Source organism: Palaemon carinicauda, chromosome 7, assembly GCF_036898095.1.
Source record: "Palaemon carinicauda isolate YSFRI2023 chromosome 7, ASM3689809v2, whole genome shotgun sequence".
Taxonomy (NCBI): Eukaryota; Metazoa; Arthropoda; class Malacostraca; order Decapoda; family Palaemonidae; genus Palaemon; species Palaemon carinicauda.
The window spans coordinates 152,785,952-152,803,179 of record NC_090731.1 but is presented as its reverse complement, the minus strand read 5'-3'; positions in this window follow the sequence as shown (position 1 = coordinate 152,803,179).

Genomic DNA, 17,228 nt, shown 5'->3' with positions numbered 1-17,228 from the left:
CCCCACCCGGCCAGAAGCTGTTACCATAAAATGAATTCCAAGTGGATATATATTCCCAAGATAGAATTCGGTATTAAATGCCATTCGTGGGTGATATTTACATTAATTTAAATCACGTGTGCTTGTGATATATGTTCATTAAAATAACCACATGTTGCAAACTCACGATTCAGCTATCATGGTGGAGATGGGTTTATTTCAAGTCTATGAACAGATTCCTGAATTCGACAGGAATATGTAGGGGGACTTGTCATAAACTTTTAGTCTCTCTTGATAGCTCAGTCGGTAGGGTCCCTGCCAGCATGGTTTCCAGCCGTACAGGAGGGGGTTCGAATCCCCACTCGACCAGAAGCTGTTACCATAAAATGAATTCCAAGTGGATATATATTCCCAAGATAGAATTCGGTATTAAATGCCATTCGTGGGTGATATTTACATTAATTAAAATCACGTGTGCTTGTGATATATGTTCATTAAAATAACCACGTGTTGCAAACTCACGATTCAGCTATCATGGTGGAGATGGGTTTATTTCAAGTCTATGAACAGATTCCTGAATTCGACAGGAATATGTAGGGGGACTTGTCATAAACTTTTAGTCTCTCTTGATAGTTCAGTCGGTAGGGTCCCTGCCAGCATGGTTTACAGCCGTACAGGAGGTGGTTCGAATCCCCACCCGGCCAGAAGCTGTTACCATATAATGAATTCCAAGTGGATATATATTCCCAAGATAGAATTCGGTATTAAATGCCATTCGTGGGTGATATTTACATTAATTAAAATCACGTGTGCTTGTGATATATGTTCATTAAAATAATCACATGTTGCAAACTCACGATTCAGCTATCATGGTGGAGATGGGTTTATTTCAAGTCTATGAACAGATTCCTGAATTCGACAGGAATATGTAGGGGGACTTGTCATAAACTTTTAGTCTCTCTTGATAGCTCAGTCGGTAGGGTCCCTGCCAGCAGGGTTTCCAGCCGTACAGGAGGTGGTTCGAATCCCCACCCGGCCAGAAGCTGTTACCATAAAATGAATTCCAAGTGGATATATATTCCCAAGATAGAATTCGGTATTAAATGCCATTCGTGGGTGATATTTACATTAATTAAAATCACGTGTGCTTGTGATATATGTTCATTAAAATAACCACGTGTTGCCAACTCACGATTCAGCTATCATGGTGGAGATGGGTTTATTTCAAGTCTATGAACAGATTCCTGAATTCGACAGGAATATGTAGGGGGACTTGTCATAAACTTTTAGTCTCTCTTGATAGCTCAGTCGGTAGGGTCCCTGCCAGCATGGTTTCCAGCCGTACAGGAGGTGGTTCGAATCCCCACCCGGCCAGAAGCTGTTACCATAAAATGAATTCCAAGTGGATATATATTCCCAAGATAGAATTCGGTATTAAATGCCATTTGTGGGTGATATTTACATTAATTAAAATCACGTGTGCCCTTGATATATGTTCATTAAAATAAGCAAGTGTTGCAAACTCACGATTCAGCTATCATGGTGGAGATGGGTTTATTTCAAGTCTATGAACAGATTCCTTAATTCGACAGGAATATGTAGGGGGACTTGTCATAAACTTTTAGTCTCTCTTGATAGCTCAGTCGGTAGGGTCCTTGCCAGCATGGTTTCCAGCCGTACAGGGGGTGGTTCGAATCCCCACCCGGCCAGAAGCTGTTACCATAAAATGAATTCCAAGTGGATATATATTCCCAAGATAAAATTCGGTATTAAATGCCATTCGTGGGTGATATTTACATTAATTAAAATAACGTGTGCTTGTGATATATGTTCATTAAAATAACCACATGTTGCAAACTCACGATTCAGCTATCATGGTGGAGATGGGTTTATTTCAAGTCTATGAACAGATTCCTGAATTCGACAGGAATATGTAGGGGGACTTGTCATAAACTTTTAGTCTCTCTTGATAGCTCAGTCGGTAGGGTCCCTGCCAGCATGGTTTCCAGCCGTACAGGAGGTGGTTCGAATCCACACCCGGCCAGAAGCTGTTACCATAAAATGAATTCCAAGTGGATATATATTCCCAAGATAGAATTCGGTATTAAATGCCATTCGTGGGTGATATTTACATTAATTTAAATCACGTGTGCTTGTGATATATGTTCATTAAAATAACCACATGTTGCAAACTCACGATTCAGCTATCATGGTGGAGATGGGTTTATTTCAAGTCTATGAACAGATTCCTGAATTCGACATGAATATGTAGGGGGACTTGTCATAAACTTTTAGTCTCTCTTGATAGCTCAGTCGGTAGGGTCCCTGCCAGCATGGTTTCCAGCCGTACAGGAGGTGGTTCGAATCCCCACCCGGCCAGAAGCTGTTACCATAAAATGAATTCCAAGTGGATATATATTCCCAAGATAGAATTCGGTATTAAATGCCATTCGTGGGTGATATTTACATTAATTAAAATCACGTGTGCTTGTGATATATGTTCAATAAAATAACCACGTGTTGCAAACTCACGATTCAGCTATCATGGTGGAGATGGGTTTATTTCAAGTCTATGAACAGATTCCTGAATTCGACAGGAATATGTAGGGGGACTTGTCATAAACTTTTAGTCTCTCTTGATAGCTCAGTCGGTAGGGTCCCTGCCAGCATGGTTTCCAGCCGTACAGGAGGTGGTTCGAATCCCCACCCGGCCAGAAGCTGTTACCATAAAATGAATTCCAAGTGGATATATATTCCCAAGATAGAATTCGGTATTAAATGCCATTCGTAGGTGATATTTACATTAATTAAAATCACGTGTGCTTGTGATATATGTTCATTAAAATAACCACGTATTGCAAACTCACGATTCAGCTATCATGGTGGAGATGGGTTTATTTCAAGTCTATGAACAGATTCCTGAATTCGACAGGAAAATGTAGGGGGACTTGTCATAAACTTTTAGTCTCTCTTGATAGCTCAGTCGGTAGGGTCCCTGCCAGTATGGTTTCCAGCCGTACAGGAGGTGGTTCGAATCCCCACCCGGCCAGAAGATGTTACCATAAAATGAATTCCAAGTGGATATATATTCCCAAGATAGAATTCGGTATTAAATGCCATTCGTGAGTGATATTTACATTAATTAAAATCACGTGTGCTTGTGATATATGTTCATTAAAATAACCACGTGTTGCAAACTCACGATTCAGCTATCATGGTGGAGATGGGTTTATTTCAAGTCTATGAACAGATTCCTGAATTCGACAGGAATATGTAGGGGGACTTGTCATAAACTTTTAGTCTCTCTTGATAGTTCAGTTGGTAGGGTCCCTGCCAGCATGGTTTCCAGCCGTACAGGAGGTGGTTCGAATCCCCACCCGGCCAGAAGCTGTTACCATAAAATGAATTCCAAGTGGATATATATTCCCAAGATAGAATTCGGTATTAAATGCCATTCTTGGGTGATATTTACATTAATTAAAATCACGTGTGCTTGTGATATATGTTCATTAAAATAACCACGTGTTGCAAACTCACGATTCAGCTATCATGGTGGAGATGGGTTTATTTCAAGTCTATGAACAGATTCCTGAATTCGACAGGAATATGTAGGGGGACTTGTCATAAACTTTTAGTCTCTCTTGATAGCTGAGTCGGTAGGGTCCCTGCCAGCATGGTTTCCAGCCGTACAGGAGGTGGTTCGAATCCCCACCCGGCCAGAAGCTGTTACCATAAAATGAATTCCAAGTGGATATATATTCCCAAGATAGAATTCGGTATTAAATGCCATTTGTGGGTGATATTTACATTAATTAAAATCACGTGTGCCCTTGATATATGTTCATTAAAATAACCAAGTGTTGCAAACTCACGATTCAGCTATCATGGTGGAGATGGGTTTATTTCAAGTCTATGAACAGATTCCTTAATTCGACAGGAATATGTAGGGGGACTTGTCATAAACTTTTAGTCTCTCTTGATAGCTCAGTTGGTAGGGTCCTTGCCAGCATGGTTTCCAGCCGTACAGGGGGTGGTTCGAATCCCCACCCGGCCAGAAGCTGTTACCATAAAATGAATTCCAAGTGGATATATATTCCCAAGATAAAATTCGGTATTAAATGCCATTCGTGGGTGATATTTACATTAATTAAAATCACGTGTGCTTGTGATATATGTTCATTAAAATAACCACATGTTGCAAACTCCCGATTCAGCTATCATGGTGGAGATGGGTTTATTTCAAGTCTATGAACAGATTCCTGAATTCGACAGGAATATGTAGGGGGACTTGTCATAAACTTTTAGTCTCTCTTGATAGCTCAGCCGGTAGGGTCCCTGCCAGCATGGTTTCCAGCCGTACAAGAGGTGGTTCGAATCCCCACCCAGCCAGAAGCTGTTACCATAAAATGAATTCCAAGTGGATATATATTCCCAAGATAGAATTCGGTATTAAATGCCATTCGTGGGTGATATTTACATTAATTAAAATCACGTGTGCTTGTGATATATGTTCATTAAAATAACCACGTGTTGCAAACTCACGATTCAGCTATCATGGTGGAGATGGGTTTATTTCAAGTCTATGAACAGATTCCTGAATTCGACAGGAATATGTAGGGGGACTTGTCATAAACTTTTAGTCTCTCTTGAGAGCTCAGTTGGTAGGGTCCCTGCCAGCATGGTTTTCAGCCGTAAAGGAGGTGGTTCGAATCCCCACCTGGCCAGAAGCTGTTACCATAAAATTAATTCCAAGTGGATATATATTCCCAAGATAGAATTCGGTATTAAATGCCATTCGTTGGTGATATTTACATTAATTAAAATCACGTGTGCTTGTGATATATGTTCATTAAAATAACCACGTGTTGCCAACTCACGATTCAGCTATCATGGTGGAGATGGGTTTATTTCAAGTCTATGAACAGATTCCTGAATTCGACAGGAATATGTAGGGGGACTTGTCATAAACTTTTAGTCTCTCTTGATAGCTCAGTCGGTAGGGTCCCTGCCAGCATGGTTTCCAGCCGTACAGGAGGTGGTTCGAATCCACACCCGGCCAGAAGCTGTTACCATAAAATGAATTCCAAGTGGATATATATTCCCAAGATAGAATTCGGTATTAAATGCCATTTGTGGGTGATATTTACATTAATTAAAATCACGTGTGCTTGTGATATATGTTCATTAAAATAACCACGTGTTGCAAACTCACGATTCAGCTATCATGGTGGAGATGGGTTTATTTCAAGTCTATGAACAGATTCCTGAATTCGACAGGAATATGTAGGGGGACTTGTCATAAACTTTTAGTCTCTCTTGATAGCTCAGTCGGTAGGGTCCCTGCCAGCATGGTTTTCAGCCGTACAGGAGGTGGTTCGAATCCCCACCCGGCCAGAAGCTGTTACCATAAAATGAATTCCAAGTGGATATATATTCCCAAGATAGAATTCGGTATTAAATGCTATTCGTGGGTGATATTTACATTAATTAAAATCACGTGTGCTTGTGATATATGTTCATTAAAATAACCACGTGTTGCCTACTCACGATTCAGCTATCATGGTGGAGATGGGTTTATTTCAAGTCTATGAACAGATTCCTGAATTCGACAGGAATATGTAGGGGGACTTGTCATAAACTTTTAGTCTCTCTTGATAGCTCAGTCGGTAGGGTCCCTGCCAGCATGGTTTCCAGCCGTACAGGAGGTGGTTCGAATCCCCACCCGGCCAGAAGCTGTTACCATAAAATGAATTCCAAGTGGATATATATTCCCAAGATAGAATTCGGTATTAAATGCCATTCGTGGGTGAAATTTACATTAATTTAAATCACGTGTGCTTGTGATATATGTTCATTAAAATAACCACATGTTGCAAACTCACGATTCAGCTATCATGGTGGAGATGGGTTTATTTCAAGTCTATGAACAGATTCCTGAATTCGACAGGAATATGTAGGGGGACTTGTCATAAACTTTTAGTCTCTCTTGATAGCTCAGTCGGTAGGGTCCCTGCCAGCATGGTTTCCAGCCGTACAGGAGGGGGTTCGAATCCCCACTCGACCAGAAGCTGTTACCATAAAATGAATTCCAAGTGGATATATATTCCCAAGATAGAATTCGGTATTAAATGCCATTCGTGGGTGATATTTACATTAATTAAAATCACGTGTGCTTGTGATATATGTTCATTAAAATAACCACGTGTTGCAAACTCACGATTCAGCTATCATGGTGGAGATGGGTTTATTTCAAGTCTATGAACAGATTCCTGAATTCGACAGGAATATGTAGGGGGACTTGTCATAAACTTTTAGTCTCTCTTGATAGCTCAGTCGGTAGGGTCCCTGCCAGCATGGTTTCCAGCCGTACAGGAGGTGGTTCGAATCCCCACCCGGCCAGAAGCTGTTACCATATAATGAATTCCAAGTGGATATATATTCCCAAGATAGAATTCGGTATTAAATGCCATTCGTGGGTGATATTTACATTAATTAAAATCACGTGTGCTTGTGATATATGTTCATTAAAATAATCACATGTTGCAAACTCACGATTCAGCTATCATGGTGGAGATGGGTTTATTTCAAGTCTATGAACAGATTCCTGAATTCGACAGGAATATGTAGGGGGACTTGTCATAAACTTTTAGTCTCTCTTGATAGCTCAGTCGGTAGGGTCCCTGCCAGCATGGTTTCCAGCCGTACAGGAGGTGGTTCGAATCCCCACCCGGCCAGAAGCTGTTACCATAAAATGAATTCCAAGTGGATATATATTCCCAAGATAGAATTCGGTATTAAATGCCATTTGTGGGTGATATTTACATTAATTAAAATCACGTTTGCTTGTGATATATGTTCATTAAAATAACCACGTGTTGCAAACTCACGATTCAGCTATCATGGTGGAGATGGGTTTATTTCAAGTCTATGAACAGATTCCTGAATTCGATAGGAATATGTAGGGGGACTTGTCATATACTTTTAGTCTCTCTTGATAGCTCAGTTGGTAGGGTCCCTGCCAGCATAGTTTTCAGCCGTACAGGAGGTGGTTCGAATCCCCACCCGGCCAGAAGCTGTTACCATAAAATGAATTCCAAGTGGATATATATTTCCAAGATAGAATTCGGTATTAAATGCCATTCGTGGGTGATATTTACATTAATTAAAATCACGTGTGCTTGTGATATATGTTCATTAAAATAACCACGTGTTGCCAACTCACGATTCAGCTATCATGGTGGAGATGGGTTTATTTCAAGTCTATGAACAGATTCCTGAATTCGACAGGAATATGTAGGGGGACTTGTCATAAACTTTTAGTCTCTCTTGATAGCTCAGTCGGTAGGGTCCCTGCCAGCATGGTTTCCAGCCGTACAGGAGGTGGTTCGAATCCCCACCCGGCCAGAAGCTGTTACCATAAAATGAATTCCAAGTGGATATATATTCCCAAGATAGAATTCGGTATTAAATGCCATTCGTGGGTGATATTTACATTAATTTAAATCACGTGTGGTTGTGATATATGTTCATTAAAATAACCACATGTTGCAAACTCACGATTCAGCTATCATGGTGGAGATGGGTTTATTTCAAGTCTATGAACAGATTCCTGAATTCGACAGGAATATGTAGGGGGACTTGTCATAAACTTTTAGACTCTCTTGATAGCTCAGTCGGTAGGGTCCCTGCCAGCATGGTTTCCAGCCGTACAGGAGGGGGTTCGAATCCCCACCCGGCCAGAAGCTGTTACCATAAAATGAATTCCAAGTGGATATATATTCCCAAGATAGAATTCGGTATTAAATGCCATTCGTGGGTGATATTTACATTAATTAAAATCACGTGTGCTTGTGATATATGTTCATTAAAATAACCACGTGTTGCCAACTCACGATTCAGCTATCATGGTGGAGATGGGTTTATTTCAAGTCTATGAACAGATTCCTGAATTCGACAGGAATATGTAGGGGGACTTGTCATAAACTTTTAGTCTCTCTTGATAGCTCAGTCGGTAGGGTCCCTGCCAGCATGGTTTCCAGCCGTACAGGAGGTGGTTTGAATCCCCACCCGGCCAGAAGCGGTTACCATAAAATGAATTCCAAGTGGATATATATTCCCAAGATAGAATTCGGTATTAAATGCCATTCGTGGGTGATATTTACATTAATTTAAATCACGTGTGCTTGTGATATATGTTCATTAAAATAACCACATGTTGCAAACTCACGATTCAGCTATCATGGTGGAGATGGGTTTATTTTAAGTCTATGAACAGATTCCTGAATTCGACAGGAATATGTAGGGGGACTTGTCATAAACTTTTAGTCTCTCTTGATAGCTCAGTCGGTAGGGTCCCTGCCAGCATGGTTTCCAGCCGTACAGGAGGGGGTTCGAATTCCCACCCGGCCAGAAGCTGTTACCATAAAATGAATTCCAAGTGGATATATATTTCCAAGATAGAATTCGGTATTAAATGCCATTCGTGGGTGATATTTACATTAATTAAAATCACGTGTGCTTGTGATATATGTTCATTAAAATAACCACGTGTTGCAAACTCACGATTCAGCTATCATGGTGGAGATGGGTTTATTTCAAGTCTATGAACAGATTCCTGAATTCGACAGGAATATGTAGGGGGACTTGTCATAAACTTTTAGTCTCTCTTGATAGCTCAGTCGGTAGGGTCCCTGCCAGCATGGTTTCCAGCCGTACAGGAGGTGGTTCGAATCCCCACCCGGCCAGAAGCTGTTACCATAAAATGAATTCCAAGTGGATATATATTCCCAAGATAGAATTCGGTATTAAATGCCATTCGTGGGTGATATTTACATTATTTAAAATCACGTGTGCTTGTGATATATGTTCATTAAAATAATCACATGTTGCAAACTCACGATTCAGCTATCATGGTGGAGATGGGTTTATTTCAAGTCTATGAACAGATTCCTGAATTCGACAGGAATATGTAGGGGGACTTGTCGTAAACTTTTAGTCTCTCTTGATAGCTCAGTCGGTAGGGTCCCTGCCAGCATGGTTTCCAGCCATACAGGAGGTGGTTCGAATCCCCACCCGGCCAGAAGCTGTTACCATAAAATGAATTCCAAGTGGATATATATTCCCAAGATAGAATTCGGTATTAAATGCCATTTGTGGGTGATATTTACATTAATTAAAATCACGTGTGCTTGTGATATATGTTCATTAAAAAAACCACGTGTTGCAAACTCACGATTCAGCTATCATGGTGGAGATGGGTTTATTTCAAGTCTATGAACAGATTCCTGAATTCGACAGGAATATATAGGGGGACTTGTCATAAACTTTTAGTCTCTCTTGATAGCTCAGTTGGTAGGGTCCCTGCCAGCATGGTTTTCAGCCGTACAGGAGGTGGTTCGAATCCCCACCCGGCCAGAAGCTGTTACCATAAAATGAATTCCAAGTGGATATATATTCCCAAGATAGAATTCGGTATTAAATGCCATTCGTGGGTGATATTTACATTAATTAAAATCACGTGTGCTTGTGATATATGTTCATTAAAATAACCACGTGTTGCCAACTCACGATTCAGCTATCATGGTGGAGATGGGTTTATTTCAAGTCTATGAACAGATTCCTGAATTCGACAGGAATATGTAGGGGGACTTGTCATAAACTTTTAGTCTCTCTTGATAGCTGAGTCGGTAGGGTCCCTGCCAGCATGGTTTCCACCCGTACAGGAGGTGGTTCGAATCCCCACCCGGCCAGAAGCTGTTACCATAAAATGAATTCCAAGTGGATATATATTCCCAAGATAGAATTCGGTATTAAATGCCATTCGTGGGTGATATTTACATTAATTTAAATCACGTGTGGTTGTGATATATGTTCATTAAAATAACCACATGTTGCAAACTCACGATTCAGCTATCATGGTGGAGATGGGTTTATTTCAAGTCTATGAACAGATTCCTGAATTCGACAGGAATATGTAGGGGGACTTGTCATAAACTTTTAGTCTCTCTTGATAGCTCAGTCGGTAGGGTCCCTGCCAGCATGGTTTCCAGCCGTACAGGAGGGGGTTCGAATCCCCACCCGGCCAGAAGCTGTTACCATAAAATGAATTCCAAGTGGATATATATTCCCAAGATAGAATTCGGTATTAAATGCCATTCGTGGGTGATATTTACATTAATTAAAATCACGTGTGCTTGTGATATATGTTCATTAAAATAACCACGTGTTGCCAACTCACGATTCAGCTATCATGGTGGAGATGGGTTTATTTCAAGTCTATGAACAGATTCCTGAATTCGACAGGAATATGTAGGGGGACTTGTCATAAACTTTTAGTCTCTCTTGATAGCTCAGTCGGTAGGGTCCCTGCCAGCATGGTTTCCAGCCGTACAGGAGGGGGTTCGAATCCCCACCCGGCCAGAAGCTGTTACCATAAAATGAATTCCAAGTGGATATATATTTCCAAGATAGAATTCGGTATTAAATGCCATTCGTGGGTGATATTTACATTAATTAAAATCACGTGTGCTTGTGATATATGTTCATTAAAATAACCACGTGTTGCAAACTCACGATTCAGCTATCATGGTGGAGATGGGTTTATTTCAAGTCTATGAACAGATTCCTGAATTCGACAGGAATATGTAGGGGGACTTGTCATAAACTTTTAGTCTCTCTTGATAGCTCAGTCGGTAGGGTCCCTGCCAGCATGGTTTCCAGCCGTACAGGAGGTGGTTCGAATCCCCACCCGGCCAGAAGCTGTTACCATAAAATGAATTCCAAGTGGATATATATTCCCAAGATAGAATTCGGTATTAAATGCCATTCGTGGGTGATATTTACATTAATTAAAATCACGTGTGCTTGTGATATATGTTCATTAAAATAACCACGTGTTGCCAACTCACGATTCAGCTATCATGGTGGAGATGGGTTTATTTCAAGTCTATGAACAGATTCCTGAATTCGACAGGAATATGTAGGGGGACTTGTCATAAACTTTTAGTCTCTCTTGATAGCTCAGTCGGTAGGGTCCCTGCCAGCATGGTTTCCACCCGTAGAGGAGGTGGTTCGAATCCCCACCCGGCCAGAAGCTGTTACCATAAAATGAATTCCAAGTGGATATATATTCCCAAGAGAGAATTCGGTATTAAATGCCATTCGTGGGTGATATTTACATTAATTAAAATCACGTGTGCTTGTGATATATGTTCATTAAAATAACCACATGTTGCAAACTCACGATTCAGCTATCATGGTGGAGATGGGTTTATTTCAAGTCTATGAACAGATTCCTGAATTCGACAGGAATATGTAGGGGGACTTGTCATAAACTTTTAGTCTCTCTTGATAGCTCAGTCGGTAGGGTCCCTGCCAGCATGGTTTCCAGCCGTACAGGAGGGGGTTCGAATCCCCACCCGGCCAGAAGCTGTTACCATAAAATGAATTCCAAGTGGATATATATTCCCAAGATAGAATTTGGTATTAAATGCCATTCGTGGGAGATATTTACATTAATTAAAATCACGTGTGCTTGTGATATATGTTCATTAAAATAACCACGTGTTGCAAACTCACGATTCAGCTATCATGGTGGAGATGGGTTTATTTCAAGTGTATGAACAGATTCCTGAATTCGACAGGAATATGTAGGGGGACTTGTCATAAACTTTTAGTCTCTCTTGATAGCTCAGTCGGTAGGGTCCCTGCCAGCATGGTTTCCAGACGTACAGGAGGTGGTTCGAATCCCCACCCGGCCAGAAGCTGTTACCATAAAATGAATTCCAAGTGGATATATATTCCCAAGATAGAATTCGGTATTAAATGCCATTCGTGGGTGATATTTACATTAATTAAAATCACGTGTGCTTGTGATATATGTTCATTAAAATAACCACATGTTGCAAACTCACGATTCAGCTATCATGGTGGAGATGGGTTTATTTCAAGTCTATGAACAGATTCCTGAATTCGACAGGAATATGTAGGGGGACTTGTCATAAACATTTAGTCTCTCTTGATAGGTCACTCAGTAGGGTCCCTGCCAGCATGGTTTCCAGCCGTACAGGAGGTGGTTCGAATCCCCACCCGGCCAGAAGCTGTTACCATAAAATGAATTCCAAGTGGATATATATTCCCAAGATAGAATTCGGTAATAAATGCCATTCGTGGGTGATATTTACATTGATTAAAATCACGTGTGCTTGTGATATATGTTCATTAAAATAACCACGTGTTGCAAACTCACGATTCAGCTATCATGGTGGAGATGGGTTTATTTCAAGTCTATGAACAGATTCCTGAATTCGACAGGAATATGTAGGGGGACTTGTCATAAACTTTTAGTCTCTCTTGATAGCTCAGTCGGTAGGGTCCCTGCCAGCATGGTTTTCAGCCGTACAGGAGGTGGTTCGAATCCCCACCCGGCCAGAAGCGGTTACCATAAAATGAATTCCAAGTGGATATATATTCCCAAGATAGAATTCGGTATTAAATGCCATTCGTGGGTGATATTTACATTAATTAAAATCACGTGTGCTTGTGATATATGTTCATTAAAATAACCACGTGTTGCCAACTCACGATTCAACTATCATGGTGGAGATGGGTTTATTTCAAGTCTATGAACAGATTCCTGAATTCGACAGGAATATGTAGGGGGACTTGTCATAAACTTTTAGTCTCTCTTGATAGCTCAGTCGGTAGGGTCCCTGCCAGCATGGTTTCCAGCCGTACAGGAGGTGGTTCGAATCCCCACCCGGCCAGAAGCTGTTACCATAAAATGAATTCCAAGTGGATATATATTCCCAAGATAGAATTCGGTATTAAATGCCATTCGTGGGTGATATTTACATTATTTAAAATCACGTGTGCTTGTGATATATGTTCATTAAAATAATCACATGTTGCAAACTCACGATTCAGCTATCATGGTGGAGATGGGTTTATTTCAAGTCTATGAACAGATTCCTGAATTCGACAGGAATATGTAGGGGGACTTGTCGTAAACTTTTAGTCTCTCTTGATAGCTCAGTCGGTAGGGTCCCTGCCAGCATGGTTTCCAGCCATACAGGAGGTGGTTCGAATCCCCACCCGGCCAGAAGCTGTTACCATAAAATGAATTCCAAGTGGATATATATTCCCAAGATAGAATTCGGTATTAAATGCCATTTGTGGGTGATATTTACATTAATTAAAATCACGTGTGCTTGTGATATATGTTCATTAAAAAAACCACGTGTTGCAAACTCACGATTCAGCTATCATGGTGGAGATGGGTTTATTTCAAGTCTATGAACAGATTCCTGAATTCGACAGGAATATATAGGGGGACTTGTCATAAACTTTTAGTCTCTCTTGATAGCTCAGTTGGTAGGGTCCCTGCCAGCATGGTTTTCAGCCGTACAGGAGGTGGTTCGAATCCCCACCCGGCCAGAAGCTGTTACCATAAAATGAATTCCAAGTGGATATATATTCCCAAGATAGAATTCGGTATTAAATGCCATTCGTGGGTGATATTTACATTAATTAAAATCACGTGTGCTTGTGATATATGTTCATTAAAATAACCACGTGTTGCCAACTCACGATTCAGCTATCATGGTGGAGATGGGTTTATTTCAAGTCTATGAACAGATTCCTGAATTCGACAGGAATATGTAGGGGGACTTGTCATAAACTTTTAGTCTCTCTTGATAGCTGAGTCGGTAGGGTCCCTGCCAGCATGGTTTCCACCCGTACAGGAGGTGGTTCGAATCCCCACCCGGCCAGAAGCTGTTACCATAAAATGAATTCCAAGTGGATATATATTCCCAAGATAGAATTCGGTATTAAATGCCATTCGTGGGTGATATTTACATTAATTTAAATCACGTGTGGTTGTGATATATGTTCATTAAAATAACCACATGTTGCAAACTCACGATTCAGCTATCATGGTGGAGATGGGTTTATTTTAAGTCTATGAACAGATTCCTGAATTCGACAGGAATATGTAGGGGGACTTGTCATAAACTTTTAGTCTCTCTTGATAGCTCAGTCGGTAGGGTCCCTGCCAGCATGGTTTCCAGCCGTACAGGAGGGGGTTCGAATCCCCACCCGGCCAGAAGCTGTTACCATAAAATGAATTCCAAGTGGATATATATTCCCAAGATAGAATTCGGTATTAAATGCCATTCGTGGGTGATATTTACATTAATTAAAATCACGTGTGCTTGTGATATATGTTCATTAAAATAACCACGTGTTGCCAACTCACGATTCAGCTATCATGGTGGAGATGGGTTTATTTCAAGTCTATGAACAGATTCCTGAATTCGACAGGAATATGTAGGGGGACTTGTCATAAACTTTTAGTCTCTCTTGATAGCTCAGTCGGTAGGGTCCCTGCCAGCATGGTTTCCAGCCGTACAGGAGGTGGTTTGAATCCCCACCCGGCCAGAAGCGGTTACCATAAAATGAATTCCAAGTGGATATATATTACCAAGATAGAATTCGGTATTAAATGCCATTCGTGGGTGATATTTACATTAATTTAAATCACGTGTGCTTGTGATATATGTTCATTAAAATAACCACATGTTGCAAACTCACGATTCAGCTATCATGGTGGAGATGGGTTTATTTCAAGTCTATGAACAGATTCCTGAATTCGACAGGAATATGTAGGGGGACTTGTCATAAACTTTTAGTCTCTCTTGATAGCTCAGTCGGTAGGGTCCCTGCCAGCATGGTTTCCAGCCGTACAGGAGGGGGTTCGAATCCCCACCCGGCCAGAAGCTGTTACCATAAAATGAATTCCAAGTGGATATATATTTCCAAGATAGAATTCGGTATTAAATGCCATTCGTGGGTGATATTTACATTAATTAAAATCACGTGTGCTTGTGATATATGTTCATTAAAATAACCACGTGTTGCAAACTCACGATTCAGCTATCATGGTGGAGATGGGTTTATTTCAAGTCTATGAACAGATTCCTGAATTCGACAGGAATATGTAGGGGGACTTGTCATAAACTTTTAGTCTCTCTTGATAGCTCAGTCGGTAGGGTCCCTGCCAGCATGGTTTCCAGCCGTACAGGAGGTGGTTCGAATCCCCACCCGGCCAGAAGCTGTTACCATAAAATGAATTCCAAGTGGATATATATTCCCAAGATAGAATTCGGTATTAAATGCCATTCGTGGGTGATATTTACATTAATTAAAATCACGTGTGCTTGTGATATATGTTCATTAAAATAACCACGTGTTGCCAACTCACGATTCAGCTATCATGGTGGAGATGGGTTTATTTCAAGTCTATGAACAGATTCCTGAATTCGACAGGAATATGTAGGGGGACTTGTCATAAACTTTTAGTCTCTCTTGATAGCTCAGTCGGTAGGGTCCCTGCCAGCATGGTTTCCACCCGTACAGGAGGTGGTTCGAATCCCCACCCGGCCAGAAGCTGTTACCATAAAATGAATTCCAAGTGGATATATATTCCCAAGAGAGAATTCGGTATTAAATGCCATTCGTGGGTGATATTTACATTAATTAAAATCACGTGTGCTTGTGATATATGTTCATTAAAATAACCACATGTTGCAAACTCACGATTCAGCTATCATGGTGGAGATGGGTTTATTTCAAGTCTATGAACAGATTCCTGAATTCGACAGGAATATGTAGGGGGACTTGTCATAAACTTTTAGTCTCTCTTGATAGCTCAGTCGGTAGGGTCCCTGCCAGCATGGTTTCCAGCCGTACAGGAGGGGGTTCGAATCCCCACCCGGCCAGAAGCTGTTACCATAAAATGAATTCCAAGTGGATATATATTCCCAAGATAGAATTCGGTATTAAATGCCATTCGTGGGAGATATTTACATTAATTAAAATCACGTGTGCTTGTGATATATGTTCATTAAAATAACCACGTGTTGCAAACTCACGATTCAGCTATCATGGTGGAGATGGGTTTATTTCAAGTGTATGAACAGATTCCTGAATTCGACAGGAATATGTAGGGGGACTTGTCATAAACTTTTAGTCTCTCTTGATAGCTCAGTCGGTAGGGTCCCTGCCAGCATGGTTTCCAGACGTACAGGAGGTGGTTCGAATCCCCACCCGGCCAGAAGCTGTTACCATAAAATGAATTCCAAGTGGATATATATTCCCAAGATAGAATTCGGTATTAAATGCCATTCGTGGGTGATATTTACATTAATTAAAATCACGTGTGCTTGTGATATATGTTCATTAAAATAACCACATGTTGCAAACTCACGATTCAGCTATCATGGTGGAGATGGGTTTATTTCAAGTCTATGAACAGATTCCTGAATTCGACAGGAATATGTAGGGGGACTTGTCATAAACATTTAGTCTCTCTTGATAGGTCACTCAGTAGGGTCCCTGCCAGCATGGTTTCCAGCCGTACAGGAGGTGGTTCGAATCCCCACCCGGCCAGAAGCTGTTACCATAAAATGAATTCCAAGTGGATATATATTCCCAAGATAGAATTCGGTAATAAATGCCATTCGTGGGTGATATTTACATTGATTAAAATCACGTGTGCTTGTGATATATGTTCATTAAAATAACCACGTGTTGCAAACTCACGATTCAGCTATCATGGTGGAGATGGGTTTATTTCAAGTCTATGAACAGATTCCTGAATTCGACAGGAATATGTAGGGGGACTTGTCATAAACTTTTAGTCTCTCTTGATAGCTCAGTCGGTAGGGTCCCTGCCAGCATGGTTTTCAGCCGTACAGGAGGTGGTTCGAATCCCCACCCGGCCAGAAGCGGTTACCATAAAATGAATTCCAAGTGGATATATATTCCCAAGATAGAATTCGGTATTAAATGCCATTCGTGGGTGATATTTACATTAATTAAAATCACGTGTGCTTGTGATATATGTTCATTAAAATAACCACGTGTTGCCAACTCACGATTCAACTATCATGGTGGAGATGGGTTTATTTCAAGTCTATGAACAGATTCCTGAATTCGACAGGAATATGTAGGGGGACTTGTCATAAACTTTTAGTCTCTCTTGATAGCTCAGTCGGTAGGGTCCCTGCCAGCATGGTTTCCAGCCGTACAGGAGGTGGTTCGAATCCCCACCCGGCCAGAAGCTGTTACCATAAAATGAATTCCAAGTGGATATATATTCCCAAGATAGAATTCGGTATTAAATGCCATTCGTGGGTGATATTTACATTAATTTAAATCACGTGTGCTTGTGATATATGTTCATTAAA